This window comes from Pelophylax lessonae, assembly GCF_965119305.1.
Source record: "Pelophylax lessonae genome assembly, chromosome: 1".
Lineage (NCBI taxonomy): Eukaryota > Metazoa > Chordata > Amphibia > Anura > Ranidae > Pelophylax > Pelophylax lessonae.
In genome coordinates this window covers 160703815-160724115 of record NC_138768.1, presented here as the reverse complement: position 1 = coordinate 160724115, position 20301 = coordinate 160703815, and the positions used below count along the sequence as shown (strand labels likewise).

General features: G+C 42.3%; 1 protein-coding gene across 1 annotated transcript in view; it reads right to left on the bottom strand.

Annotated features, from left to right (window-relative positions):
* SLF1 (SMC5-SMC6 complex localization factor 1) overlaps positions 1 to 20301 on the bottom strand; it is a 181734-nt gene that overhangs the window by 97735 nt on the left and 63698 nt on the right. The gene's annotated exons all lie outside the window — the stretch shown is intronic.

Sequence of the window (20301 nt, the reverse complement as noted above, 5' to 3'; positions counted from 1 at the left end):
CAGATAAGGTAAGACAGATATTTATTTGATATACTTGTTCTAAGTGAGGGATCTATAGACTAGAGGCCAGTGAGACAGCATAAGGGACATAAAATCAGCATTTTTAGGAGAGATTACCATTAGCCATTACACCATTAGACCATTACCATTAGACCATTACATGTGTCTCTAATAACAGATTTCCTAACACATTATTTACTTCACTACACGTGCCCCACCTGTGGGTTCTAACCCCAAATTGTCTCCCAGTATCAGTTTCTGTGGCCCTTAAATTGATAGATTATTAAAGGCCTACTATCTGAAACTAAGAAAAGAAAAGAACAACAAGGGCAATGCTTATCTTCCCCTGACTGCAGTGTATCCTCTGTTCAGGACTACAGATGCACTCAAAATTTATTATGTTCTGTTGGAAACCACATCTTAGGACTTTAAAAATTACAGTACTCTGACAACTGGCATAAAAAAGAACACTTCGGAGTCTCATCACTGAAAAAAAAAAAAAAAAATCACTACCATCATGCATTTGACATTCCATACAATAATTAAGATGTATTTAACCACTTAAGCCCCGGAAGATTTTACCCCCTTCCTGACCAGGGTTTTTTTTGCGATTTTTTACTGCGTGAATTTAACGGACAATTGCGCGGTCGTGCGACGCTGTACCTAAACGAATTTGACGTCCTTTTTTTCCCACAAACAGAGCTTTCTTTTGGTGGTATTTGATTACTTTTTGCGCTATAAACAAAAAAAGAGAGTAAATTTTGCAAAAACAACAATATTTTTCACATTTTTTTATATGAAATTCCCCCCCAGAAAAATGTAAAAATCAAAATTTTTTAACATTCTTGGCCAATTTGTTTCCTGCTACATATGTTTGGTAAAAAAAAAATTGCAAAAAGCATATTTTGATTGGTTTGCGAAAAAGTTATTGCGTTTACTAACTAAGGGAAAGATTTCTGTCATTTTTGGTGTTTTTTTTTTGTGTACTGCGATCTGCGATTTTTTTTGCGGTACTGCGACATTGCGGCGGACAGATCGGACCCTTGACTGACATTTTTGGGGTTACCAGTGACATTACTGCAGTAATCAGTGCTATACATATGCACTGTTACTGTAAAATGACACTGGTTGTGAAGGGGTTAACTTTATTTGAGAGGGAGGGGTGGTGTGTGTCCCTAGGGGAGTGATTCTTACTGTGATTGGCTGTGGCTTGAAGTGTAGGAACAGTGATCAACGGTCCTACATAGTAGAACCGTATGATCACTGTTTCTACACAGGGGAGAATGACAGGCGGCTTGTTTACATCAGCCGCCTGCCTTTCTCCCTCTGCACCGACGATCGGCGAGTGACCGGCGGACATCGGGTCCGCCGGTCACACGCACGGACTTGCTGGGGAACGAGCCGGGGCGGGAGTGCGCCTCCGCGGGCGCGCGCTCGCCCACTATTGGCTCCCAAGCAAGTGACGTATATATACGTCACTTTGCCCCGCCCTCAGTGCTCTGCCCCCACACAGCTGCATCATTCATTCACAGTTTCCTGTGGATTAATAACCTACAAGTACCTTCATCCAACACAGCTGACGGCTTGTAGTTTTGAATGAACTATGAGGGTGCTGATGAGCACTCCTATAGTTCATTCACAAGCCATTGATCTTGCCAGAAACTTCCTGTAAGCGTTAAAAAAAAAACCCACAAAGAACCTTATCTACTAGTTCCATCAATCCACCATGTATTTGAAATGACCAAAAGCAGATATGTTTGAAATCCAGCCTGTGACGTGGTGAGGAAGACTTGCTGAAGTTCAAACTGAGCATCAGAATGGGGAAGACAGGGGATATAAGTGGCTTTAAACGTAATTATTTCAAAAACTGCTGATCTACTGTGATTTTCATGCAGAACCATCAATAAGGTTTACAGAGATTGGTCCGAAAGAGAGAAAATATTCAGTAAGTGGCAGCTGTGTGGACAAAAATGCCTTGTTGATGTTAGAGGTCAGAGAAGAATGGGCAGACGAAGAATGGTTTGAGATGATAGAAAGGCAACAGTAACTTGAATAACCACTCATTACAAGCAAGGTATGTAGAATAGCATCTCTGAACACACAACACATCACATTGTGAAGCAGATGGGCTACAGCAGCAGAAGACCGAACTAGGTGCCCCTCCTGTCAGCTAAGAACAGGAAACTGAGGCTACAACTTGCACAGGCTCATCAAAATTGAACAGAAGATTGGAAAAACATTGCCTGGTCTGAGGAGTCTCAATTTCAACTGCGAAATTTAGATGGTAGGGATAGAATTTGGCGTAAACAACATAAAAGCATGGATCCATCCTGCATTGTATCAAAGGTTCAGGCTGGTGGTGTAATGGTGTGGGGCATATTTTCTTGGCACACTTTGCCAGTGCTTTTTAATACTCTTTTCTATTTGCCTATATTGTCTAATGTCTGTAATAAAAGCAACCTCCTGTCTCTTCATAAGCAATAGTTTACCATTTTCCCCATTTTTTTCTGGGTTGCTTCCAATTCTGATTTGTTATATACTTTATTTCCTCAAGCCTATAAATGAGAACTCCCGGTTTGCTCCTCAAAATCTACTTCTAAATCACAGTTCCTCCTAATTCCCAACATCTGGACTTCTGGGATGTTTGAGATCTATCTAGGGTAGTGACAGGTGTAAAATTACTCTGGTCTGTATCCTTGAAAAAATGTTTTTACATATTCTTCCTTCCTTTTTGAAGATAACCAGATCTTAAAAATGACCTCATCATCACCTTCTGAGAATGTCATTTCAAATCTATTATTGACACATTTGAGAAAGTTGTCAAATGATTTCCGGAACTCCCTCCCATAAAAAAAAAAAAAAAAAATGTCTAGATAATAAAAATTCTGTCTATGTTATGTTTAGCAAATCCTAATTTGTAGCAACCTCTGTTATATTTTTTTATGTCTGAAAATTGAATAGGAGGGAATTGGAGCCCATTGTAGCAAAGATAAAATGTTCTTTATAAGATACCCCTTTTAACAAGATAATGAGTTCTTTACTGTCCTCTAGACACAGATTTTTTTAGTACTAGTTATATAAATAAAAAATCCACGTTATCCTAACCTGGTAAAAGGGAAGTCAATTCCACTCACAATGGAACACCCTGGCAGGCAGTTTCTATTCTTGTGGATTTCAGAAATGCACTATGTCGCTGTTCTTTTGGGGAATTGGGGAAATTTTGTTTTTCTTCCTCCTTATCTACAATTCACTCCCTCCTCCCTTTTTTAATACTTTCAACTTTAGCTTGTGTATTCTGATGTAGGATTATCATAATCAATCTTATATAAAATCACCCCCCCCCCCCCCATCTGCTGGACAAATGACTATATTCTTCATTTTTTCTAATTCCTTAAGTTCTTCCATATCCATTGAATGCTTCCTACGTGTTATAGTCATATATATATATATGTATATTTTTTTTTTATAATGTATATCTACCACAGCCTTAAACGCTTAAAAATATGGTTATTTGTCCTTTTGGGGTTAAATATACATGTATTTTTAAGCCACTACGTACATAATCTGTTTCCCTCCAAATATTATTCCTTCTTGTACTTGGTCCTGGATTTAAAGCAAAATATGTCTTTATGTTAAGCTTCCTATTGAATTTTTGAATGTACTGATAGGTATCAAACTTAGACTTTTATTGGGAGCATATTTTAAACCTAGGTCTAAAACCTTTAAGCCTCGTACACACGATCAGATTATCGGATGAATTTTCATCCATTTGTTGTTGCATGCTAGTCATATATCGAAAGTGAAGAAGTTACTTTCACACGAAAAATTCTCATATGACAGAATTCAACTTCAGAAGTGATATGATGTGTTGAATTGTTTTGTATGTGTTCTTTAGTTTCGGAGCATGCGTAGTCTTGCTCTTTTTGATTTTTTTCGGACGCAAACTGTACTAATTAAACGAAAATCGGATGTTGTGTTCACGTATGATAAAAATTTTATAGCCTGCACATCCAGTTTTACTTCCGTTTTTCTTATCGTGTATACGGGTCTTTAATCCTTTTTCCCTTTTCATTTTGCACCCCTCCCATACACCCTCTCTTTTTGCTCTTCTCCTCCCTTAAAATCTCTTCCTCCATCTCCCATAGTTCTCCTTGTTTTACCCCATCCTGTACTCTTACCCCCTGTGAGACCTTTGATAATGTCATCCAGGGTAGCCCCAAGCAGGAGTTCTCCTTGAAAACTTAGATCAGTCAAGGCCTTCTTTAAAGTCTGATCCGCAGACCAGCATTTTAGCCAAAGTATATGCCGGAGGACCACTGCCGAAACCGTCAGTCGGCCCAATATGGGAGCAGTATCCAGCGCGGCATCGCAAAAAAATTGCAGCCCCTGCATCAGCTGGTTCAATAGCTCCTCAAAGACAGGAGGAAGAGGTTTCCCCTCCAGGTCACGGCGTCGTAACTTTCAGTCAATGTTTGCGAGACCAAGGCAACCATAAACACCGACTCTGGGAAGAGGCGAAGCCTCGAAACGCGAAAGCATAGCTTCAGAGGACGCTATACCTTGTGGTTCTGATGCAGTTGGCACTGTATCCATTTGATATGCTTTTATCAAGACTCTGTAAGTGTTTTTATAACTTTTATTCAATAAAACCTTATGGAGGATAATGCACTAGGCCGGTGTGCCCTTGTGTTTGTTTTTTGATTTTAACCGCAAACACCGGTCTGAGTGCAGACCCCGCCAGGGAGTACATATTGCAGGCCACAGACTCTTTCTATCCGCCAGATCCTTAAAGTATGGGGAATCCTCCACTGGGATCATGGTAGCTTTATTCAGTCTTGAGATCGGAGGGTCCACCGTAGGTGGCACAGTCCACTTCTTTATAAGGGACTCCTCAAAGGGATAGTGTCTAGCAATCCGCTTAGGCACCCCAGGGAAACGCTTTGGGCGCTCCCATTCCTTTTTGAGCATGTTGTCAAAAAACATGGGAAAGGTAAAAACCTTTGCCGCTCTGGATGGCTTGTGAGTGCCAAACGTTACCTGTGCCTCAGTTGCAGTCATAGCTACGTCCTCCATGTTTAGGGTCTCAAGCACAGATACAACCAGTGCATCCACCAGCACCTTTTCTTGCGCAGTTGTGGAGGTAGAAATGTCCTCCTTACTGTCAGAGGAGACAGAGAGCGAGGTAGTAGACCCGGCAGGGAGACCCGCGTCTGCGGTGGCTGAGTCAGACTCAGAATCTGAGACATCAGATGAGGCAGGGGTAGGCAGAGCGCGTTTTTTTGGCACCTCACTCTTTAAGGGCCACCTCCACCCGGGGACACAAAACGATTCCAGGACCATCAAAAGTTCATCTATTGACAGCTGGGATCCAGAGGGCCCTGCGACCTCCTTGGGGGGGTCAGGTGGGGACACATGTTCTGCAGGGTCCATGTTGCACCATGGAAACCCGTCAGTAAAAAGTTGAAAATGTTTTTGTTTTTTTTTAAAAACGTCAGGCACAGTGCCCTTGAGACCCCCAGCAGAGAGAGAGACCTCCCAGACTCACCACCCTACACCAAAGATGCACCAGGAGGCCCAGAACATCTGCACAGCATGTGTCAGCAGCAATCTTGATCCAGAAAGGAAGATCTGATCAGCACCAAGGTATAGGGAGGGGCTCCACCCAGAAAAACACCTCCAGGAACTCCCATTCAATGATTCCTATCAGAAAACCACAGCAAAATGGCGCCGGGTGTACCAAGATGGCCTCCGATGCAGAGGACATGGGCTACAAGAAAATTAGATGAGAAGGGGTGGTGCTGATAAAATCCAGAACTTAGGCAGGGCAGACAACACTTCTTAGGATTTAAGTGCAGCAGAGGTAGCGTGGTCAGCCCACTAAAAAAAAAAAAAAAAAAAGAAGAAGCAAGACTACATTTTTGGCATAATCAATAGTTTTTCTTTTTTTTTTTTTGCGATAACTTTAAGTGTCTTAAAAGACATAAAATAGTGAAATGTGCATATATTGGAAGGCTGTGCTGAATACATAATGTATTTTTTGATTTTTGCCCACACATCCGTTTAAGCATTTTCTTCTCTGTAGATGTGCTGCCACTGAACTCACTTTGCATTGGCTTGGAGCTTTGAGGATCCTTTTATTGGCCATGTGATATTGTTGGAATTGTGCCTGGGAATCTCTCATTATATATTTAAATATGTAGAAGGTAAAATAAATTGCGCAGTATGTTCAGTATTGATAAATCAATAAAAAAGGTATACATGCCAATGTGACAATAAATAATATTAGGAGACAAAAAGAAACATGATTTGCTTTCCTTAGCAATGGCAAACTGTGTATATTTGCACATATGGAGACAGAACATCTGTTATCTCCCCTCAAAGCAAGTCTGAGTATATAATCAATGTTTCTCTTAGCTCTGATGGTTCCCATGAAATCCTGTTACTTACAGTTGATGTATACTATGCGTGAATTTAAGGGTTGCAGCCTATTTGGAACTGATTCCTTTGATATTTAGTTTTTGTTCACACAAACCCTTTGATGTTCCTGTGAGGTGTTTATGAGCTTCTGGCAGAGTCTCCAAAGTAAGGAGCATTAATCTTTTGTTTTGCTGATTTACATACTGAGCATGTTAGCTTGGTGGCTGCTCTCAGTTATATATTCTATTATTCTTGCATTGTTTCTGCTGTCACAGTGCATGTGCATTACACTTGAAATAATTAAACATGACTTTAAGTACATACACAGACTCAGCCTAGTTATTGATCTAATGCTAGCATGCGGTGCAAAGAGATAAAGAGTTTCTAGGATGTGATGGAAAAGGGCATTGTGTCAGTCAACATTAGGATATTAATGTTAGTTCTTAGCATAAAACAAATAAAAAAAATTAAAATTTGGATATTGTATTTCCTTAACCTAAATATGGCCATATAGTCCAATGCACCGGTCATCAACATTTAAAGAAATACCTTCAAAAGCATTATCTAAGTAATCTATATTGTAGGAACTAGTGTACTTTATTATGCAGCATGTAAAAAGTAAATATAACATTCAGCTACAAGAGGAGTTAGATAAGGGTGAAATATTTTCAAAAAAGTGTCTGAGAATCTAGTTAGTTCTAGGACTTTTAAAATATTTTTTTTTTACAACCTGGCAGTGCAGGGAAGTTAAATGTTCAGGAGGAGTTGGATGTGTCACCCTGGAAAACTAAAGCCTGGTACACACTAAGTTTTTATTTTTCGTTCAACCCAGCAGATTGAACGAAAAAAAATGAATAATTTCAGCGCTGGTCTGAGCCGCTATACTAACTATGCAAAGTTAGTATAGCGATCTCCCCTGCTGAGCTGCTGGGTTCTGACAGGAGGGTGGCACCCCCGCCAGAACACTCCAATCAGCAGTCTGCGCAATTGGCTGAGAGCGCTGATCATGAGTCGGTCAGCTGATGGTTTTCCAGCATGCTCATCCAACAGAAGCTGGCCAAACGGCTGGCTTCTGTCGGACAGGCTTGCCTACACACAGGCCGAAATGTCTGACGTTTTTTTTTTTGAACCGGCCGATGTCTCCCGACATTTAGTCCGTGTGTACGTGGCTTAAAGTGGAGTTCCGGCCTATTTTGCAACTTTAGTGATTCCTGGAGTGCTCGCTATGCTGAACAACAATTGGGCATTTTCAATTTTTTTCGGGGGTCCCTTACCTTATTATCAGGGGAATTTTTATTGTACTTCCTCCTTCTTTCCCCTCTGTGGCCACGGCCACCGACATCACTTCCGCCTTTGCATTGCATCCTGGGAGCTGTTTGTCATCACTCCCAGGAGGCTGGAATCAGGAAGAACTCCCAGAACACTCCCTGGAATTAGGAAGAAGGACACAGCAGATTACACTGTGGCTTCAGATGCCCACATCCAAGATGGCCCCGCCCAGACAGCATTTTTAAAAGTAAGATTTTGACTAAAATACAATACCGTACAACTTGTAAGTATGAGAATAGCGGTTCTGTAAAGGGCGATGGATTAGTATTATAGGGGTATTTTTAGTTAAAAAAGGTATTTGAGGCCGGAACTCCGCTTTAAGCAACATCTTTATCTGCTTCTTACAGTCAAGTGATAAGGGTGCATTCTCACTTGCGAATGCACCCTGCCTGCAGCTAGATGCGAAAACCCCAGCAGGGGTTCCTGCAATTGGCTGCAAGAGACAGCACCATTGATAATGGGGACCATACAGAACAAGAACTGCAGACAACACACAGAGCTGCCTGCAACACTTTGCATCTGAAGCTGGCATCAGCAGAAGCTGAGACATTCACCTAGTAAAACTTTGAGAATATGTGAATGGAAGACCAGGTAACAGCCTTAGAAACTGAGGCCCTAAACTGAAAGGTCCAGAGACACAACAATAAAAAAAAGCGAGCTTTTACAGTGAAGGGGGTGAACCTTATCTTTTAGGCCAAACCCTTAACCCCTTAGTGACTAAGGGTAAAACAAATCCTAAGGCCTGAACACAATTTTGCAACTATGACATGTGTTAGTTAGGCCCCTTTTCACACTTATGCAACTTGTCTTGCAATTTTGGACTGCAAAGTCGCATGACAAGTCCTACTCCATAATTTCCAATGAGTACCATTCATATCTGTACGACTTCAAGTCGCAACAACTTCAAAGTAGTCCCTGCACTACTTTGGGCCAATTTTAATGCGTTTTGAGGTCCACAGACATAGGCATTGCTTCAAGTCTAGTCACAATCACGGTAAAATCTCAGCAAAAAAATTGTGTTAAAATCGGATGACTTTTAGGTCGCACACGTTTGAAAGGGGCCTAAATCTGTACATATTATCTCAACTACTTTGTGTATTGAAGGGATTTATACCTTTTTTTTTCAGGACAAATTGGGCTTTTCTTTGATGGTAAATGGTAATGAATATCTCCTGATATTTTTTTTATTATCAAAAGAATAACCCCCAATAAATTCTCCTGCTCCTGACAATCCGCATATGTTTTTGCCATTTGTTGTTTGTACCCAAAGTAGGGCCTAGAAGCAATGGTTTGCATTTTACATTTTTTTCATTCTACCTAAAACACACTGACATTAAATGACTGATACTAAATAAAAAAAATGCTTTATTTATCCACTTCAATACAGGGCACTTATACCCCCTTTATACCCAGACCAATTTTCAGCTTTCAGTGCTCTAACACTTTAAATGACAATTACCCATGGTACACTGTACCCACACAAAATTTTTATCATTTATTCACACAAATAGAGCTTTCTTTTGGTGGCATTTAATTATTTAACCCTCTGGGTTTTTTTTTTTTTTTGCGATATAAGCGAAAAAAGAGCGAAATTACTGAAAAAAAAAATAAAAATACTTTTTTTTAGTTTATAGTCTAAAATTTTGTCAGTAAGTCATTTTTCTTCATAAATTGGGGCCAAAATTTATACTGCTACATATCTTTGGTAAAAATAGCCCAAATTAGTATATAATATTTAGTCTGTGTGAAAGTTATAGTGTCTCCAAGCTATGGTGCCAATCATTAAAAATTGATCACATACAGTATGATGTACTAATGGCCTATCTTGTTTCTTGAGGCCCTGAAATGTCAGGACAGTACAATTGGTATATTAACAAGTTACTTCTCACACACAGCATATGCATACTTGCAATTACACCCCAAAATACATTTTCCTACTCCTCCTGAGTATAGGGATACCACGTGTGAGACTTTTAGACAGCCTGGCCACATACAGAGGCCCAACTTCCAAGTAGCAAATCCAGGCGATCTAGGAGCATAAATTACACATATAATTTCATGATGACATATCACACTTTTGAAGGTCCCGGAGCACCAGGACAATGGAAACAATCACAAAATGATCCCATATTGGAAAGCAAACACCCCAACATATATTCTATGAGGCATTATGAGTCTTTAAAACATGTAATTTTTTTCCACAAGTTTTAGGAAAACGTGGAAAGAAAATGAAAACATATATATTTTTTTTCTTTTACACAAAGTTGTCAATTTATATACACATAGCATGTACTTAGAAAAAAAATACACCCCAAAATACATCCTGATACTTCTGAGTATGGCGATACCACATGTGTGAGACTTTTACACAGTCTAACCATATACAGAGGCCTAACACTCAAGTAGTCACGTTCAGACGTTCTAGAAGCATAAATTACACATTTCATTTCCTGACAACCTATATGCATTTTTGAAGGCCCTTCGTATTTCTAATATATAGCATGTACTTACCAATTACACCCCAAAATACATTCTGCTCAGCAAAGGGTAAACAAAAGATTACCTGTGGTTTTAGTAGTGTGGTGGTCCACAGAGGAGAGCATCTGGATAGCAGGCAGGGATGTGGTCAGAGACAGCAAAAGCAATAGTTCAGGCAGCAGGCAGGAATACTGTCCATAATCAGTACAGGCAACAGGCAGGAATACTGTCCATAGTCAGTACAGGCAGCAGGCAGGAATACTGTCAGCACAGCCAAAGCATTGGTCCAAGTAACAGGCAGATATGTGGTCCATAAAGTCCTGGGTCATCACAGGCACGGATATGGTCAACACAGCCAAAGTATTGGTCAAGGCAGCAGGAAGGACCATCAAGCTTAGGGCCTCTGTCAGGAAAGAATGGGGACAGGGGTAGAGGCTTCTCTCACCCAAATCTCTTTGAAGCCTCAGGACTCAAGACCCTGTTCTGGGAACACAGAAAACCAAAAACTGGTTTTCTCTACTTAGAACACTATTCTGAAGCCCCTCACATATGTGAGACCCCTGTGTACTAAAGCAGAAGATCAGTTCAAATGGCAAGTAAAAAGCGCAAAGGTCGGTGCACGTGGAAGTCCGAAACTTGGTTTAAAACGGCGGGCAAAGGCATCGTCGGTAAACCGGCCAGTGTCAGATTATGTGGAAGGTAGAAACGTGGTAGCAGGCAAATGATCCGCACAGATATTTGAAACAGGGAAATGGCAGTCTGTTAAAAATAAGGGGAATTAATATCTTACAGGTGTGTGATAAATTCTGAAGCATTCTCTGATGCAAAGGCCAGGTTGGGAGTGACATTGGGGACAATGATAACTAGTGTCTCTTCTAACTCCTCCTCTACGGCACACAACATTTCTTTTGGCGTCATCTTCCTGATTCTGTGGGAAGAATGTTATAGGGAAAATGTTGCTCATGAAGTCGACTCACACAATCAGAGTGAATGCTTCCTGGGGCAGGTCCTTTCTGGTAAATCAGGGCAGTAACGATATCTTCAATATATTTGAGGTAGATGATGGGTTGGATTTCTGTTGACTTCGGATAGCAGATATACGAATTATACATGGCCATATGAAAGAGATGAAATGCAACGTTTTTATACCAGTAACGGGACTTTCGAGTTGATAAATATGGTTGTAGCATCTGGTCGTTTAAATCCACACCCCCATGAACTGATTATAATCGTGGATACATTTAGGCTTTACAATGGGGCCCTGTCTTCTGTGAATCTCCACCAGGTGTCATTGTGGATAGTGGACACAACATAAACATTAACATCTTTCTTGTCCCTCCACTTAATGGCCAAAATTTCCTCTTTTGTCAGAAATGCAGATTCCCCCCTTTTGTAGCCTTTTTGTAACTAAATTTTGTGGGAAGCCTTTCCTGTTTTTTCTGGAAGTACAACAGGCCAGGGTTTTTTCACGATACAGGTGACGAAAAAGGGGCAAACTGGTGTAATAGGATATCCTTTTTTTTAAACAATGCCAGGTCCCAGACTATTTTCCCACTGGTTCCGATATAAGTCGGGAACTCGGGGCTGGAGCTGGGAGTCTTTGCCTTACTTGTAATATATTGTTTGAAGTGCAGTCGGCCAGCAAAGCGCATAAGGGATTTGTTTACACAAATATTTTGGTCTGGGACATACACTTTAGCAAATGGTTTAGAAAAATAATTTATTAGTGGTTGGGATGATGGAGGGCACTGCGAGTTATTAAAATTTAGGCAGCGCATAATCACGTCATAGCGTGTCCTGGACATGACAGCAGAATAAATCGGCATGTGGTGGATGGGGTTGGTGGACCAGTGGGCATGCTCCATATTAAATGTAAGGCCCAAAAACAATTTGAATTTGTCTAGTGTGAGACGTAGCCAATGGGACACACGGGCTTAGGACAGATTGATGTTGGAGGCAATAAATTTCTCTGCAAAGAGATTCGTTTGGTTCACAATATACTGCAGAAAGATGTCCTTTTATGAAATGGAGATGAGCAGTGATCCTGCTGATCACAGCTCATTTCCGATCATTCTCAGTTTATGAAACAGAAATGATCAGCGGCGAACATATTCTTCGCTGATCATCTCTTCACACAGGAATCTGTCATTGACTGACACAGAAACAGCCAGGTCATGAAGCTGCGATCCCCGCACTTCACTGGCGATCTGTGCCAGAATTCACACTCCCGGGTTCACCAGCCTGGAGCTTGTGAAGCGGGGAGTGAAGACAGAATCGGGGGAGAACTGAGGGGGAAAAAGGACTTCCTTCTTCCTCGTTCAGACCCCCCAACACAGTAATCATGTCCCCCTGCCATATTTATGTATATATATACATGTATATATATATACACACATATATGTAGATATACATTTAATGTGTATATATATATATATATATATATAATGTATTCAGTGTGTGTGTATATATATATATATATATATATATATATATATATGTGTAAGGGGACTATTATTTATTAACCTTAGTGGGGATCGTGTACTCAGCAGTGATAATTTATCACTGCTTGTTAAAGCGCGCAACGGATTTTCATACTACTGTAATTACGCTTTGTCTCACGAGATTACAGGCGCTCCATTGACTTCTACACAAATCTCCGAGAAAACCGTTCTCCTCTGATCACCCTGGGAGAACTGAAGTTCTCCGCTTCATAAAAAGGGTGCCAGAGGTGATCATTTTCCCCGGAGAACTGCAGAGAAGCCAACGGAGAAAAAAATTCACCCGTTCATAAAAGTACACCAAAATCTTTTGAGGAAAAGCAAATAAAAATAATCCAACTGAAAAATGTTTGACTGCACACCTGGCTGTGCGGTGATGGGGGGGGGGGGGGGGGGGGTTATAGCTGACCCTGAGCTGGCAGGCAACCATAATAAGGGGTTTGCTAGGGAATTAGGAAGGTAAGTTTGGGCCCAGATCCTTCTGGTTTGGTGTGGTATTCCAGTGCTGGTACTGGGCTCCTCTTCCTGGGGGTCTAGCTTTGTTTGTGCTGGTGCCATTGGGCTATATGGCGCTGCTGGTGGTAGGCAGATCTTCTGATTCTGTTCTCCCTATTCTTTTAGGAGGGACAGTTTCCTCCTCTGATTCAGTCCCCGATCCACTACTCTCTACTGGCTCGAATTCCGAACCAGAATCAGATGATGAGAGCTCCCCGCCCGTCCCAAGTAAACCAACTAGGAGAAACATTCTGCCTGTCAAAAGGATCCTAAAAGTGTAAGTAAACCCTCCTATCGCTTTCAGCCAAGGAAGCAGTAAACTTAGCCTCTGTTTAACCACTTGCCAACCGCATAATGTACATTAACTGTGGCAGGCCGGCTCTATTGCGCAAAATCACGTACCTGTGTGTCATTTTGTGCAATTGCCTCTAGGGGGTTGCTTGCGCGCCGCCGGGGACCCGATCGCCCACTGATTGGACAGAGAGAGAGAGCCAATCAGTGGGTCCGGCAGACCCATGTCCGCCGCCCACCCGCGATCATTCCCGAGAGAGGCAAAATGGCGGTCTGCCTATGTAAACAAGGCAGATCGCCGTTCTGACAGGGGAGAAGATGGAGATCTTGTATTTCTGCTAAGCAGGAACATAGATCTCTGTCTTCCCCCAGTCAAAGCAACCCCTCCACAGTTAGCAAGCACCCCCTAAGGACACATTTAATGCTTTGATCACCCCTGATATTAACCCCTTCCCTGCCAGTGTCATTAGTACAGTAACAGTGCATATTTTTTTAGCACTGCTCACTGAATTGGTGTCACTGGTCCCCAAAAAGGTGTCAGGTGTCTGATTTATCCACTGCAATGTCGCAGTCCTGCTATAAGTAACTGATCGCCGCCATTACTAGTAAAAAAAAAAAATAAACAAATAAAAATTCCATAAAAATATCCCATCAATTGTATACGCTATAACTTTTGCGCAAACCAATCAATATACGCTTACTGGGATTTTTTTTTACCAAAAATATGTAGCAGAATACATATTGGCCTAAATTGATGAAGAAATCTGATTTTTTTTAATTTTTTTTTAAAATGCATGTGTTTTATAGCAGAAAGTAAAAAAATGTTTTTTTTTTTTTTTTTTTAAATTGTCGCTTGTTTTTTGTTTATAGCACAAAAAATAAAAACCACAGAGGTGATCAAACAACTGCCATTGGATGGTTTGACAGTTTGGTTGATAGCTCAACCAATGACCATGTGTCGGAAATGTAACTGTTTTTTGAAACTGTTAAATTGGTGGGTTTACTTCTGCTTTGAACAGGTACTAAGTTGCTAACAGGCCAAGTTGATCCATAATCCAACATATAGCTTACTGGTTCCAATTGGCTGTGAATTCACACAGGATCTGATGTAGTCAAGCTGTGGCGGAACTACCAGGGTTGCAGCAGTCACCATTGCGATTGGGCCCTGGCAGGGCCAGATTAACGTAGGGGCTATTGGAGCTGCAGCTCCAGGCCCCTACCTTTTATATAGGCCCCGGGTTGGCCATATTCACTGTTACCGCTCTTCTGTCACTTGTAAACACAGAAGTCTGGCTTCTATGCTCGCTTCCCCAGGCAGCACCCTCAGAACCTCCCCACATAGCGCGAAGGCCGGACAAGGAGGGACAGTTGCCGATGCATGGATGTGTTTATGGGCTTCAGAGACAGCATCCCATATTGAATTAGGCATGCATGGCTGCATCCTTCCTCCTCTGGGTGCATGCCAAGGCACGGCCCTTAAGGCCCTTCAAAATCCTCAGCACCAAGCCCATGATGCTCTTAATCCGGCCCTGGAGTTCCACAACTGTGGGGGGGGCATCAATTCTGGCTGTGCTACTGTAAGGGGCCAGGCGCCCGCCCCTCTGTTCGTTGTGCCGTGCAGGGGGTGCAGCCGGCCACCGAGGGAGGCTGAGCACTGGAGTCTCCGAAGTATGTAGCCCCGCCTATTCTCTCCAGAGAGAGAGAGAGAGAAGCCGAGCAGAGAGGCAGTGGTGGACACTGAAAAAAAAAATGTCAACTGACCAGCTGACACCAATAGAGTTAAGGGGGAGGAGCTCTCCCCTCTGCAAGGAGACCCAATGATAAAGAGGCATCCCTGGAGGCGCATGTATTGAATGCTGAGGGGGAATAGTCTGACAGACAAAGTAAGTAATTGCTAGTGCAACTGATCCCAACCTCCACCACCTCTGCCTCCTACTGATCCCAACTCCCCCACAGATCTCACCCCTATCCCCCCCATCACCCCTACAACAGATAGGAATGGGAATGAGATCTGTGGTGGGCATGGGGGTGGGTGGGTGTCCTCTAGTGGCTACACTTTAGGTTGGGAGACATTTTCTTGCCATTCAATTTAGCGCAGCACTTTATATTTTTCCATTTATTTACAACATTGTTGTGTTGCAGTGTCTGCAGCTATATAGGCATACCCCGTTTTAAGTACACTCACTTTACATACACTCGCGAGTACAGACACAGCCTGGTCAGCTTGGCATGGCACTACTCCCGGTTTTTAACTTTGGTGTCTATGGGAAATCTTGGTCAGTTTGACATGGCACTGCTCCCAAACCATAAGTGACAGGGATAACAAATGTAGGGAGCACCGAGAGGGGACCCAGGACTACAACATATCCTATTTGTGGCCAGCCAGCTTGCCAAGGTAATTTACCATATCATAGTCCTGGATCTCCTTAACATGCTCCCCAAGCTTGGTGTCCTTTTCAGCAGTGCCATGTCAAGCAGAACAAGATTTCCTATGGAGCTAGTGTATTTACATGCATTGAGAAATGAAAAAATGTATTGCTTCACTTTAAGTACATTTTCGTTTTACATACATGCTCTGGTCCCATTGTGTACTTAAAAGTGGGGTATGCCTGTATGTATTTGACATTGGCGCAGTAATTCTTTATATACTATATCTGTAAAACCTTCTGAGATGCTTGAAGACGCTGGAAGCTGCTGCAGCTGGGAGGGTGCCCCTGAGTGGTACTATTTTGCAGGGTAGAATGTGTCAAGGGACAAATGCCGGGAACGCAGACTGCTTGCAGTCCGGGCATTTGCAAGCATTTTGGATCAGGTAATTTTTATATAGAATCAATGTTGCATTGTAAAGATTGTATGTCCAGTGTCTATGGCTTGCAGTTTGTGGAAACAAATACATTTTTTCTTTGTTTAGGGTGAGGTTCTATTCCATCAGTCTGTGAAAATCCTTATTAGAGATTACATTGTGTTCTTCTAGAGAAGGTGCATGGTTGAGGATATCAGTCAAGTAAATTGTTACACCATGTATTCTTTAAAACACAGAGACCATTATTCTTTGGAAATAGCTCCAAGCATAGCCCAAAAGACGAGTTTAAAGTAGAAAAGCCCCAGATGTGTCATAAGAGTTTTTAAATTATTGTCCTGCAATGCAAGTAGAATTTATAAATAGTCTTTATGAAGGTCTGGTTTAGTGAAGATTTTTTAACCCATGGCATTTGGAAATTACATTTTCTGTAGAAGGCAGTGGGTAAAAGTCTGTTTTTTGTTTTGTTTACCAGGTTAAGGCCAACAGTGAAATTTGTTTTTGGAAATGACCATGTTGGAAACCCACAAGGGTTCTAGAATAACCTCTGCAGCTCTACCTTGACCGCAGTTAGAAACTGTTGAGGAAGGCCTGCGTACACAGGCTGCATCGTTGAAGATATACAAGGCTTCAGAGTTGAAAATTTGTGAATGTAAATGAGTCCAATAAAGGCCTGCAGGTATCTTTCTTTCAAGACACTATCTATGAGGCATATTTCAGCATTTGTATGACCCAGAGCTTTAAATCCAAGTTTACTACTAATAGGCTTGCTTTATGTTGGGAGACAAAGTATACAACTAACCAAATGCATGATTTGGTGTCTTACAGGTAATGTTACCTTTCTCTACACTGAAATCTAGTTATTACTGTTGCCTATTCGGGTTGTCGGTTTCTCCTGTAGTGAGTCTAACAGCAGCAGAAATGTAACATTAGTATTTACATATTAGCAATTACACTACGACAGAGTTTAAAATTAGTCTGATCCTTCTGATTTCCTAAACCTGCATGTTATCAGGTTCCTGATCAGCCTGCTCTAAGTTATGAATGATGTACTTGGGGTGGAATCGCAACATTTAGCAAAGTGTTTCAGTTTGTTACATCTTCTGCACAGCCTCATGCCTCCCTTTATAGTAAATACTACAGGTAAAAGAATGTGCATTTGGTGTGCGGTCAGTCAGTTTTAATACTTGAACAGGAGCTTCATTAAAATCTGCATGGCAGGGCATAATACTGGCTTCTTGTACAACCATTGCCATCTGGCACCCCGAATCCCCAGCTCTTTACAAAGCATATCTGGCTCCATAACCAGCTAAATTTTGGCCTTGCAGTCTTTTTGATAAGCTGGCCTCATCCTTGGAGGGTCCAAATATGCAGGGTGTGAACTGTATCAGCTCAACAACATAGCACCATTTGTGAAAACGAGCCCTGGCCTAAGCAGGTGCCTCTTTTTTCTTAGAAGAGGCCCAATATAGGCCAGATTACAGTAAACAGATTGATCATTGTTCATACTAGAAATCACAGGGCATTGCAGAAATTTCTCTGGAGGCTGCACACAGGACCCAGGTGTCCTTGTCGCCACTGTTGTATCTCAGAAAGGAAGACAGACTGTTAATAATTCACCATCTTTATTAACCAGCTGCTGACAGCCCTATAGTAGTTTCCTGGGTGCCAGATCACCTGTATAAGTGATCCATGCTCCCAAGCTGGGGGCGCTCAGCCGCTGGTGCTGTGATTCAATCTAGCACCGATCACTTAACAGGTCAAGGCCAATGATATAAAGCCTGGACCCGCTGATCGTTCTGGAGAATCAGGGAACAGCATGTGCCTGTGTTTACAAAACACAGGCACAGGAAATAATGTCATATTTTTTCGTGGAGCCCTCTTTGATTCCAGCGTGAGAAGAGAGAACATCAGATAGTGGGTTAAAGACCCACACTGACACACAATCACATAGTTAGGCACATTTAACCCCCCCCCGTTAACACTTCCACTGCCCTGTCACAGTATCATTAGTATTTTTAGTAGATTTTTCTTCTGATCACTGTAGTAGTGTCACGGGTGACGCCAGATAACGTTATCGTCAGCATCAATCCGCCTTCCCCATATTCACTAAAAAAATTGAACCCTTCAATTGTCAGTAACACTATAGACCTCTATTACTAGTACAGGGAGTGCAGAATTATTAGGCAAATGAGTATTTTTGAGGATTAATTTTATTATTGAACAACAACCATGTTCTCAATGAACCCAAAAAACTCATTAACCACTTCCCGCCCGCCCTATTACAAAATGACGGCGGGAATGTGGTTGTGTTATCCTGACCGGACGTCATATGACGGCGGCAGGATAACACAGCTCTGGGCGCCCCCCGGGGGCGCGCAGAGCGGCGATCGGTGATGCGAGGTGTCAGTCTGACACCCTGCATCTCCGATCTCGGTAAAGAGCCTCTGACTGAGGCTCTTTACCATGTGATCAGCCGTGTCCAATCACGGCTGGTCACATAGTAAATAGGAACAGCCGTTGATCGGCTTTCCTTAGTTCGTGCCTGACAGGCACGAGCAAAGGAGCGCCGATCGGCGGCTCCCCTGACAGGGGGAGGGTCGGCACTGGTAATCAGATCATTGATTACCAGTGCAGACCCTCGGGGGGGGGGGGGATGCCACTAGATCCACCAGGGATGCCCACTATGACCCCAGGGATGCCCACTATGACCCCAGGGATGCCCACTATGACCCCAGGTATGCCCACTATGGCCACCAGGGATGGCAATCAGGGCTCAGGGAGCCCCCCATTGCCCTCCCCATCAGTGATGCCCACCAGTGTCCTCCCTATCAGTGCTGCCCACAAGTGCCCATCATTGCCATCCTTTAGTGTTGCCCACCAGTGCCCATTATTGCCCACCAGTGCCGCCTATCAGTGCCCATTAGTGCCCATCAGTGCCGCCCGTCAGTGCCACCCATCAGTGCCCATCAGTGCTGCCTATCAGTGCCCATTAGTGCCCGTCAGTGCCACCTATCAGTGCCCATCAGTGCCACCTATCAGTGTCCATCAATGCCGCCTATCAGTGCCCAGCAGTGCCGCCTATCAGTGCCCACCAATGCTGCATATCTGTGCTACCTATCAGTGCCTATCAGTGCCACCCCATCAGTGCCTCCTCATCAGTGCCTGTCAGTGCAGTCTCATCAGTGCTCATCAGTGCAGGAAAAAACTTATTTACAAAATTGTATAACATAAACAAAAAAACTTTTTTTTTTTTTCAAACTTTTCGGTCTTTTTTTATTTGTTTAGCAAAAAGTAAAAATCGCACAGGTGATCAAATACCACCAAAAGAAAGCTCTATTTGTGGGGGGAAAATGACATAAATTTGGTGTAGGTACAGTGTTGCATGACCGTGCAATTGTCATTCAAATTGCAACAGCGCTAAATGGGGAAAATTGGCCTGGGCAGGAAGGGAGGGAAGTGCCCTGTATTAAAGTGGTTAATATCAAAGCTGACTATTTTTGGAAGTAGTTTTTAGTTTGTTTTTAGTTTTAGCTATTTTAGGGGGATATCTGTGTGTGCAGGTGACTATTACTGTGCATAATTATTAGGCAACTTAACAAAAATCAAATATACAGTATACCCATTTCAATTATTGTTTTTACCAGTGAAACCAATATAACATCTCAACATTCACAAATATACATTTCTGACATTCAAAAACAAAACAAAAACAAATCAGTGACCAATATAGCCACCTTTCTTTGCAAGGACACTCAAAAGCCTGCCATCCATGGATTCTGTCAGTGTTTTGATCTGTTCACCATCAACATTGGGTGCAGCAGCAACCACAGCCTCTCAGACACTGTTCAGAGAGGTGTACTGTTTTCCCTCCTTGTAAATCTCACATTTGATGATGGACCACAGGTTCTCAATGGGGTTCAGATCAGGTGAACAAGGAGGCCATGTCATTAGCTTTTCTTCTTTTATACCCTTTCTTGCCAGCCACGCTGT